Below are 12,174 nucleotides of genomic sequence, written 5' to 3'. Positions count from 1 at the left end.
TCCTCATTCTACTTCTCTTCCCTCTTTTGCCGCTCTTTCCTTTCATCCTCCTCTTTGTCCCCTTTTCTTTTCTCTCCTCCTACTCACTTTGCTTCATCCTCCTTCTCCTATTTCTTTTATTTATTTATCTTTTTACCTCTTCTTCTTCTTAATTGTTTTCCAACCTATTGGCATTTCTCTCGTTGAGGGATGATGTGATAAGCCGAAATTTGCCGCCTATTCTTGATCTTCTACTCAAAGAAATGTGCTGATCGCATCCACCGGTGTCTGTTCGTCATTGCGGCGCTTGTGTGGAATTTCGAATATTGGAATGAAAACTGAATTCAACAGGTCAATCGAGGCAGAAGTTTGACTGAATGGACTGGCGTGACAACGCAAACACGTTCTAGGTGTGAAGCTTTTCAGACATTTACATGAAAGGAAAACGAATCAAAAAAGACCTTTTTAAGGTCAATGTTAGCATGTTAGCATGAGCGAGGTCCACTCGAGTCCTTGGCCCTGAACGTTCGTGTAGCTTTAGTAGATAATCCGCTGGGCCTTTTGAATTTTTGCCTTTTCAAGCTGCATTCACACACCCGACCGCCTTTTCATTTGCTCTTTTGTACGCCGCACAATGAAGGTGCAGGCAGAAGCGTCGCCGATGCCGACACTCCTCAAGCGGTATGCCTCTCCCGCCCGCCCGCTTTAACAGAAGGTTTTGTTTTTTCATGTCGGCGCTGTCTCCATCTTGACTTCCAAAAAAAAAAAAACCAAGCCTCGGGCACCCGCATCTCGCTACCGTTAACAAGCGTTCATTTTGTTCCTGACCCTTGAAGTACATGCACCTTGAAAAAAGTGGATCGAAAAGTGATTTGATCAGCAAAAAAAAAAACAGAAACTGAAGTTACACGATGTCAGGTATCGAGACGAGATATGAAATGAATGCGGCAACATTAGAAGTGTGTTTAAATGGACAGAATATGACATAGCTATGACAAGTTAGACATATACGATACAAATATGCGACTTTCGAGGTTTATGGAACACAAAACAGGATCTGAATATCATCATGTCAAGCTATATACACCACAATAAACATGGCACACACGACAGCCAGATCAATAAAAAAATAAAATGCAGCTTTTCCCCAGACACCATCAGACTCCAGAGCCACTGACATCCCAATCTGTCAACCACTGTGCAATATTAGAATTTTTTTCCCCATCCTGCTCACTTAAACGTTTACACTCCGCGATACCTCTGCAAACTGAAACACTTGAATACCCCAAACCCTGAATCTTCATCGAAAACGGAAATTTTTTCTTTTGGCACGAATTAGACTCCAGCAAACCCAAATACACTCACCTCATTTCTCAAATTTGACTTATATACATTTCCTAGCAGTTTTAATATTGTAAACTCCTCGTAAAAAATGGAATGCCACCAGTATATAAATAGTTTTGTTCCAGAGTGCTGTGATTTACTTTTGTATACAAGAATCACAATATGAAACTTTGGGAGTGTATGGACATTAAGTACGACGTAAATATACTACATTAGTGTAATCATCATCAAAAAATAAATATATTACATTTGAGGTAAATACATGAAATATATAAAATGCTACATTAGAAGTCTATTGAACATTAAATAAGATGTAATTATCCTACATTAGAGGTGCAAATGGTAAACCTGATGTAAATATTATACTTTAGATGTTAACTATGATGTAAATATAATAATTCCAAATGATGTAGGAACAGACAATAATCGGGCATTCACGTATGTAGCCAATACCCGGTCAAAAATAAACGACGTGAAGTAAGTCCTTGTTTGATGTAGATATATATTAGATGTATAAATATATATTAGATCTTTACAAATATCGATACAATTGCACCACACTGAAAAGATGTGTTGAAAATATACTAGATTAAAGGTGTACCAAAGATAAAATCGGATGTAAAAGTGCTACGTTACATCAAAAAACTGATGTAAATAATGACTCAAACACGTCCGTCGGGAGGGGGGGGGGGGGGGTCCGATTGGTCGTCAGCAAGACAAATCAACTCCGACTGGACCAATCGTCACCACAACAAACTGCAAATAGGAAATTGACTTCCTGTCACAAGTGTGAGATATGCACCAGGAAACAACGCACACACGCGCGTACAAGCACACGCACAACGTTTCACGACAGGTCCACACAAGTGGAGGCGGACATGAATCTCAACGCTTACGTGCTGCTGCACACTGATGGCTATATATTTTTTGCGCACGCGCACAGATCCGGTTGTATTTCTGAGATGTGACTCATGACTTCCTCTCAGTTTACTACAAACGTGTGAAAATACACACAACAAGGGTTACACACCGATTTGGAAGGGTTGTTGAGGCAAAAAATGTCTTTCTTCCGTTGTATGAGATTTACAATACGAAAAGTCTTGTCTTTTTGATTTAGAAAGTAGTCTGATTACTTTCTTGGAATAATAGAGTGAAGTGATATTTTTTGAAAATACGTACAGTCATAAGAGGAATTTTAGAATACATGTTTTTTTTAAGTTTTAAAGGTATGATTAGTTTTTGTCGTGTTGTCCTGAAGTGATGTTGAGGCGGAACAAGACACCTCCCACCCGGTCGGGAACTTGTCAGATGTTCCCGAAGCAAGTGGATCGGCCGGCCAGCCGGCAAACATCTGCCGAGACATCTGGGTTGTGAGCCGGTGTGACGAGGACGAAAATGAAGACGCTGCTGCTCTGTACACTGACGGCCTTGGCTTGCTAGCGAACAGAGCGGCCCATTAATGGAACAAGAGGACGAGGAGGAAGAAGGTTGTTACGTTCTGACTTTGTCATCCTACGGGAGAAGAGAAATGTTTCTGCGCTGCGGGGGAGGTGACCCCGTCATCCGGGACGCCCTGTATGTGTGTCACCATACATTGTGTGTGTGTGTGTGTGTGTTGTGTGTGTGTTGTGTGTGTGTGTGTGTGTGTGTGTGTGTGTGGCCCCCAGGCTCTGTCCTTGCATCCCCCCCCCACCGCCACCGGTGCGAACTCTGATCTGTGGCCCTCAGTGATGCTGCATGACGGATGTTCCTACTGCTGAACAACATTGACATGCTGTGTTTGCGTGTGTGTGTGTGCGTGTGTGTTTTGTATTTTTGTGGTGACTTAAATATAAAGTTTAAGGTAAAAGCTGTCATGACTATCGTGAATCATCGTAGAAATAAATTCATTGAATGTTTTATTATTGTAAAGATATATTAATAGCACACCCCTGACTATTTGTGGGCCTGTGGAGATCTTCCTACGGTTAGTTTTAATTGAACTTGCCTTGCTCCAATCTCATGGATGGACTCCAGCAACTGCTTGCACCAAGTAGACCGTGTGAGGGTAGCAGCTACCATCGGTTGGTTGTGTTCACTCCCACAACGGCGCAAACGACTCTTTCGACCTGCGCCAAGCTACCAAATTACCAAAAGAAAGAAAACTCAAAAGCACTTGGACTGTGCTTTGTGCTAGATTTTCAGGTAGGCAGGAAAATGTTGTGGTATTTTTTTTTTATTTTTTTTTATGGATGGCATTGTTTCAGTAACCTACACAATAGTGAATTTTAGTAGATGTCACAGGGCACAAATGGCTCCCTGGTTGGAGTTTGGACAGTGCTAAATGTACATTGGGGCTCCATCAGAAGAATTCAGTTAGACAAAGAGGCTTTATCCCACTGGTACCTGCCACACGTCCGCCCCCTCCCTGGCGTCCTGCCGCCCGGCGTTAATGTAAGCCATGTGGCATGGGCGTAATGACATATAATGCTATTGTCTATCCAATCTGCTTAGGCTCAGCCAGGCCGGGATGCGGCCGGGCGAGCCTAGGCTGGATGGGCAGATCGCGCGCCGCGGGTGACGGGATAATCCAATCACGCCGAGCGGATCACGGTTCAGCCCGCTCGGCGTATCGTGGCCGGGGAAGCACCTGGATCTCGTTGGCTTCTGATTGGTTGCGGGTCGGGAACTCGATTGAGACTGGCCAAGTGATTTGAAGACTCGGTTTGTGGGGTCTTTTCCTGCCACACGACATTCATCACATTCAAGATGGATGCTATGAGTTCAAAACATTAAAGATTTGGCTGAGGGAGTGAAGAGAAGGAATCGCGGCCCTAATGAGGTGGATGACTTCAGTCGATATTCTTGTGAATGGCAATCATTTACTTTAGAGTAAAAACACCAAAATGACTTCAGTACGTGATACTTTTTTATGAAAACACTCCAAGGCCGTAAGTAAGTTAAGCGTGACAATCGATAGTCAAAAGCCGATACCCAAATATTTGAAAAACAAGGAGGAGGAGAAGGAAATGGCACAGGAAGAAAATGAGGGAGAGACAACTTTTGGGGGGAATTGGCCATTCGAGGCATGTTGCAGTTGTTGTCATTTTTGTATCAGCTTTCATTCGATTAACCACAAGCGAGAGATTTCCGCTTTGGGTTCAATCATTTTTAATAGGCTTGTTGAGAATCACAATTGTTCAGGGTATTACTAAATTAATGATTTTAATCAGATGAGTCAAAACAACAGCAATATTAAAAGAAGTGCAGGAATTTCTAGCAAGTAGAGGCCAAATCCTAAACATGACAACAATCTCCAAGATGTAAAATAGACTAACTTTTTCTTACCAAGTCTTTGCAGAAACAGTAAGAATGACAAAGGACGTGGACTGGACGTGTGTCTAATGCTAAGCTAACAAGCTAGGTAGAGTGTTTGCTCTAGTAATGAAAGTCTCCCAAAAAATGTTGGTTTTGTTCTAAAGACCACACAATGAACATTAATTTCAAGAAATATCAATCCATCCAACTGTTAACTTGATCTTGTCCCCCAGTAAGCGGCCTGCAGTACAAATCTCATCGTAATTAGTCGCATGTAGGCTAACGAGCTCCCGAACCGGGATTACCTGCCCGTCCGTCTCCGTCTAATCCTGAGATCATCTGCCTACACTTCCTCATCGCTCGTCCTTCCTCACAAAGTCACAAGACCTCAAGTGTTGAAACGTTTTGCTGTATACATGTTTACAAAATGTTTTGACGGGTGGATGTGGTTCAAAAGATATTTTTCCTCAATTTGAATCTCTGTGAAATTTAAATCTCTGTGGTATTTCATTTTTCAAAGACTGGCCTAGCCACAAGCCTGAAATTCTATCCTAACTCAAACTATCCTTCATAAAAATCTTTGTTATTCTCAAATCATATTTAAACCTAAAAAAAAAAGAAAAATATGTAGCCTGGACTTCTATCGCAACCCGAACCTAAGAGAAAGGTTGGCTTTAGGGTTAGTCCAACATTAATCTAATACTAACCCAACTCATTCATACTATTCTCTAATCAACGTAACTCTAACCTCACCCATTAACCCAATAACCCTTTTTACTCAAATCCCATTCAAGACATCCTGACAATCCAAACCTGGTAATGTTTCCAGTAAATTATTGTTATGAGCACGCAAGCATACGTAGCTGAGACCATAATAATATCGGTCCAAATTTGAGCGCAGACATGTTTGTTTGGATGAACACTTACCCCTGCTGTGTCAGAAACCCTTTGGGCGGAAAACCTGATTAACTCGGGAGGGATCGTTCTGCTAATACGTGACAAATAAGTGGATTAGTGGAGGGTCACTGTGGATTAGCCGCCGTCTTTTTTGTTCCATTCCGACGTCTCCCCTCCCCAAAAACCTCCCCTCGTAATCTGCTAAAAATCCTGTGAAGCAGAAGGCTGGTGGCCAAACAGTTATCCCCCATTGCGTCGGACCGGCACTTTTCATGGGCGGCGCATTTTTCAGGTATAATATCACATGGAACAGTAAAGTTTCAAAAGGTATCATCAGAGACACACACAGTGGGGCAAAAAACTTTTTAGTTCTCCCCCTTGAAAGATGAGCGAATGTCCTCATAGGTACACTTCAACTATGAGAGACAACATTTTAAAAAATCACATTGTCAGATTTTTAAAGAATTTATTTGCAAATAATGGTGGGAAATAAGTATTTGGTCAATAATAGCCTCGATCTGGGGCTCCACGCAAGATGGGGTCAAAATGATCACAAAGATGGTGAACAAAAATCCCAGAACCACACTAGGTCCCCCTAATGAATGACCTGCAGAGCGCTGGGACCAAAGTAACAAAGACTACCATCAGTAACCAGGGACTCAAATCCTGGAGAGCCAGACGTGTCCCCCGGCTGTAGTTTGACATTCCATATGACATTCTCACAATCCTCTTCTGGATCATCCAAATGCTCTCCAGCACACTTCAGAAGGCCCTATCCATCCATCCATTGTATTTTTTATACAGCTGGAGAAGTGTTTGTCAACTCAATCTCAATTCAAGACTTAACATACGATTACCTCCTGGCTTTGGACCGCCGCCCTTTTCCACGCGCTGTCTGTTAGCCCACATAAAATAGCAAGCATCAAAAGCACGTGTTGCCGTGACAACCGCCCTGCATGAACACCCCATCCGCCCCCATCTTTCCATTCACGCCTCAGTCCTAATTGGCCGGCCTGTGCCGACGGGTCAGAGAGGTCGCCCGGCGGATGAATGCCGAGGCGTCCGCTCAAACGTGGCCACTTTCATCGCCGCTTGCCTCGGCTGAAGGGACGCCAGCAGGGCGGATAATTGGCGGGCGGGTGACTGCTCGGAAGGACCTGGCAAAGTCTTCGCAGCGTGGCCACAAGAAGGCAGCGCAACGAGCTATCATTTGCTCTACTTCACACACAGAAAAGAAAAAAAACAACAAATAAACGCCTGCTGGTTTGAGATGGCGCCAAAGGTGGCAGCTGTTGGTTAGCAACAGGTGCAATGTGGGTGAGTACGGTCACTCAATTTTAATCTGGTACCGCAAGAGTAAGATGACTCTTAAAGTGGTTTAAAGTCCATTTTTAGATCCCTATGGCTGACGACCTGTTCGTCTCCCATCATAGGTTAGAATTTGATTCTTGGCAATGGGTGCATAATGATGATACAAATATTTCTGAAACTTCAAACCATAAAGACACAAGCCCAAAATGGATCGAGATTTATTTTGATTCCATATAATGAACATGCGTGTCGGATTTGGTGCCAATCACACACGTTTCAGAATGGATTACAGAGCTACTGCATTAAAGTCTAATATTTATTTCGTCTAGCCACATTAGCACTAATGTTTCTTAATCCTGTCATCAGCATCACAGTGAGTGACAGAAAACACTCGACTAGTTTTTTTTATTTTTCCAATATTGGTTTAAGAGTGCACGTTTACCGTGAGCTGCTCATTAATTAGCGAGCGCGACATTTAATTGGCGCTATGAGGCCAGCGCGCACCTTTAAGCCACAGCTAATCCATCAGCCGCCACCCATTTTAATTGCCTTCGACAACATTTTAATTGAAGTGAAGGAGAGGCAGCTAGGGAAAGCTTTTATTTTGACACAGGAAGTGACTGGCAGGAGAGAGAATGTTCTTAACTAAACTGCCTTGCAACTTGTGTTCACTTGATATAGTTTCACTGTCTCATTTAGAGATATTTGATGACATTAAAATTATTTTTTCTTTTTTCATGAACCAATTGCTAAACCAGACACTGGATGCAAATTCATACACATAAGCCTAATGCTAAAAAAAATTGCTAATTAGCCTAAACCTGTAGCTAATGCTAACATGTATTTGACCTCATTTTTTCTTAGTTTTGCTGATTTCTCTTGTATATTGCAGAGGAAAGTGTTTAACATTCAGTGTGTGTGCCACTAAGCGTACTCATTTTCTTTACGAAATGTAATGTGCGGGAGTGCATGTGTGTGTGTGTGTGTGTGTGTGTGTGTGTGTGTGTGTGTGTGTGTGTGTGTGTGTGTGTGCGTGCGTACGTATGTGTGTTTGTGCGTGTTTGTGTCAGGTGACTTTCCATACACAATTAACCTCATCATCCACCACAACAACACCAGCAGTGGGTGTCTCCTTGTTTCCATGGCGATTTATCTCTGAGGACAGGGACAGGTCAGCACGACAACAAAGTTAGACACACCAGGGACACACTCGCACTCGTACACACATGCACACACACACACACACACACACACCTGTTTACATCCCCCGCCGAGATCAGGCACACAGCGCCTTGCGTTCATTAGGTCCCATAATGCAGCACTAACCTAGCGACCAGACCTGTGGCAATTTCCCCCGCTGAGTTCGCGCTCTCATTGGATGGCTTACTGACCCCAGACCTCCCGCCGGTCTCTGGGCCATCTGCATCGTCAGAACTCACCGGGAACAGCTGGCAGGACAGGAGCTGAGCCAAGAGCCAGCGGGTGGCGGCTTTGGGCAACCCGCCTTTAGATCACAACGACACGTGGCGCTAACCTCCATCATGCCACATATATTGATTGTTTTATGTTATGCTTATTATGATCTACATTTTCAGGAAATCTAAATGATGTCTGTTTTACGCAGAACCCAGCAAAAGGGGATAATGTATCATAGTCAGTCTTGAAATCTGAATTTTTTTAATACTAACCCTGGTTTGACACCTTAATTTCAAACCCTAACGCAACACCCTAAATAGAAACCTCATCCCTGTCTTTTTGAACACGAACTCTGGCTTGAAACTTTCATTTGAAATCTTAATTTCGACCGTACTTTAAAACCCAAAGCCTGGCTTGTAACCCAAACCTTGCGTTCACCTGGCTCAAAAACTTTTGTATTTTTAAAAACACCTGCATCCCGACTTGGAAACTGGTATAAGGCCCATCCTTGTTTAAAAGACTAATTGGAAATTCTGTCTTGTTTAAACCTTGTTCCTGGGTTGATTACTAACAGACAGAACAGCATCGCTGCTGTGTTGCTGTGTGAACACAGACAATGGTGTCAATATTCTCTTTTGCTGTGTTCCGTATAAAAGGCAAGACGCTTTACTCCCTGCGTCTGTGTGTGTACAAAACGTCCGACACAGATAAGCTGAAATAAACAACAGACCTGGAAATAAATCCACCACGTATTCTCTCTACATCCATCGGGTGGGGAGACGCAGAGGAGAGAGGGGGGGGTTCACGGGAAGAGCTCCCCGCAAAGCTCCTCCACATCACAGCAAGCGATCACTCTGCCACACAAATAGCAAAACACAGAAACGGAGGAGAGGAGGAAGATGCGCGTGTGCTTCCATGGGGAGGAATCACCTCTCCTATCAGTGGCGCTTTTATCTGCCGGCTAATGAGCATCACACACTCACACACACGCGCAGAGACACGCACACCCGCACTCTTCCTCGGGACGGTAGTTTCGTCAGCCCATCTCACAGTGAGTGTCCCACTTCCAAAAGCGTGGACGTCCGCTTTCATGGTTACGCAACGATGCTGCCAGCGTGTGCGTTGTTCAGCCTGGAAAGCCTTTGAACACGCTCGAACACTGCCGGCTCTAATGACTGCGCGTTTGTGTGAGAGCCATTATTAGTTTTTTGCAAAGTAAGCAAGCTGCCAAGAGAGGAAATATATGTTGGCCTGATGCACGTCCTCGTCGTGTAACGCGCAAAGCTCCTCCAGCATTTGTGTGCTTCGTGGAAAAATTTGAACTTACTACACGAGCCAAGAAAAGAAGGTTTGCCGTATGTATAAAAAGAAAAACAGATCTGCAACATGCTATGATGTCATTGTTTCGCCATCAACCTGCCATATCCTCGATCTACAATGCCACTTGTGACATCATCAACCGACGTGACAGTGTCGAATAATGTCGATGCGGGATATCATAATTCTCCATTATGTGACATATTCAACCTGCATCAACCAGTAGCCTCAACATGCTGTGATGTCATCAATTTGCAACTAAATACAAAAAAAGAAAATCATGCAATGTAAGAGAAATGACTTTTCGGAAATCAATCAAAATTGTTAGCCGAACATGGAGACCGAGCAACCTCATCATGATGAGAGTCGGCGGCGTCCACAACATTGGCTTGTGTTCCTGCTTCATGAAGATCTGCTCGCTTGCATCTCTTCTGCACTCTAAAAGCTCTCGTAATGGACACTAATGCCGGCGGCTCTAGCCTGCTTTGCGCTGCTAATGTGTCCACTTCCTGTCGGTGGCGAGTGTGCGTGGCATTATGATGATGGAGATGATGAAGATGATGGGGGGTGGGGGGTTTCAGTGAGGTCTGCTGAGAGTTGAGCCAGCGACAGGAGACACAAAATGGAATCTGCGTGTGTGTGTGAGAGAGAGTGTATGTGTGTTAGTGAATTTATATCTGCCGCCCGCATCAGTCGGAGTGAGATTTTCTATCTGCACTCTTCATCTTCATCATCCTCACTTTGTTCCTATCCTCCGCACTTCAAAGCGCACACTCACACATAAATTCTCTTTCACATACACATATGGATAAAATTGTGCACAGTCTCACACATTTTGCCAAAAACAGAATTTCACACTCGTGCCCACTCTCACAGTCATAAACTCTCACACACGGTTTGTCTCACACACATGCACTCTCGAATAAACCCCGAAGCATGCAACAAGTGGATGCTTGTCGGTTACTTCTTCAATTTTCTGGCTTTTGACACAAAGGTCCGTAAGTTTTCATGGGAGACACTTGGGAACTCTTCGAAGTGGTCTATAAAGTTTTTCTTTGAAGGATGTCTCACGCGTAGTTGTTCACATAGCACGCGGCTAACACACGAGCAACAACACACCGGAAGGTGGAGCATCTTGCCAGATGGACCAGCTTTTTCCCGTGACACGCGACCCCAGTTGAGCGGCCGTTTGGTACACTTAATGCCCCTTGGTGGATTACGGTGATATCTGGTTGCTAATCTGGATTTCATCCAGAATATAATCTGCAGGCCTCACATGTGAACGGACTTCTCAATGCTATCCCACTAAAGAAAGAAAAAACATATATATGTATTTTGTGATATCTGTCAATTGCGTGTTTTTTTTACAGCATGTAGCTGTTGCTATCGTGACTAAGAACGCCAGTATTCAATTAATGTGCGACACACAAGATGGGGTCAGAAAAGTCTTTTTTGAACACAACTCATTTTAGTTCTCATTCTCTTCAACACACTGGACCTGACACAAATGGATGTGATTTTTTTTTCTACAGTTCCATTTAATTGTTAAGCAAAACAGTAGCGCCTATTCTGTGTGTGTGTGTGTGTGTGTGTGTGTGTGTGTGTGTGTGTGTGTGTGTGTGTGTGTGTGTGTGTGTGTGTGTGTGTGTGTGTGTGTGTGCGCGTTTGTGAGAGTAGTCAATCAAAGCAAAGCGCATACATCAGCAGCTCATTTACATACGAGATCCGCATTTAAAATAACATTTAATTGTCCACTGAGGCGATTTATTATTGAGTCCATTTGCATTGATTATTTTGGCTTTAACACACACGTACAATGCTAAACGGTACCATTCAATTATTGGATGTGTCTTACGAACAACATCTCAATTTAAGTGCATTAATTAGCTTCATCCACTTTGACCTGTACGAGATGACGACCTTTGAAAGAGGTATTTCATGATATAACATAATGAAATAGGAATATATGATAACATAATTCATAATTAAGACTGATTGAGTTAGACCCTACAGAACTTGTTGGCATCACAAAGCTAATCCTAATTAGCTGTTCTTCATTCCACAATTAGAAGCCATCAAAAATTTGAATTGTATTGTATTTTCACTGAAAACATTAGCCGTCATACAATAAAAAGATGAAGTAACAAGGACCACTAAACAAACACAGCAAATCAAGTCGTATATCAAATCAAAGGCCGCAGCGAAACATTTGTTGATCTGTAATGGTATTTGATATACAAAGGAACATGTTTTGGGTTTAATACACCTTGCCAATTAAACAAGGTAGATTCAATAACAAGGTAAGAAACGCAACGCTAAAAAAAGTGTGCTTTTAGCCTTTTCGGTTCCAAGCCGCCACATTACACAAGGTGCGCACACAAAGTGAGTCGACACATCATCGGGCTGACAAAAACGTTACGGAGGGCCAACCCAATTCCACTTTCCCCGACGAGCCTCCTCCTGTGGATTCTTAAGTGGAGCTGATGGAAGGTTGGACCGGCCGTCATTTGCATAATTGTGATGTTAATGCGCTGAGCCGTGGGACTTGATTATGTTGCATATTGATTGCGTTGCACGGGGAATGGCGGAAATCCGATTAGACGACGGGATTCC

General features: G+C 43.3%; 1 protein-coding gene across 1 annotated transcript in view; it reads right to left on the bottom strand.

Moving 5' to 3' along the window:
• The window catches only part of LOC147060446 (protocadherin-1-like), a 76,754-nt gene that overhangs the window by 23,068 nt on the left and 41,512 nt on the right, over positions 1 to 12,174 (bottom strand). The gene's annotated exons all lie outside the window — the stretch shown is intronic.

This window comes from Syngnathus leptorhynchus, chromosome 2 (genome assembly GCF_054491065.1).
Source record: "Syngnathus leptorhynchus isolate UIUO chromosome 2, UIUO_Slep, whole genome shotgun sequence".
NCBI lineage: Eukaryota > Metazoa > Chordata > Actinopteri > Syngnathiformes > Syngnathidae > Syngnathus > Syngnathus leptorhynchus.
This window is presented reverse-complemented; position numbering and strand designations above follow the sequence as displayed.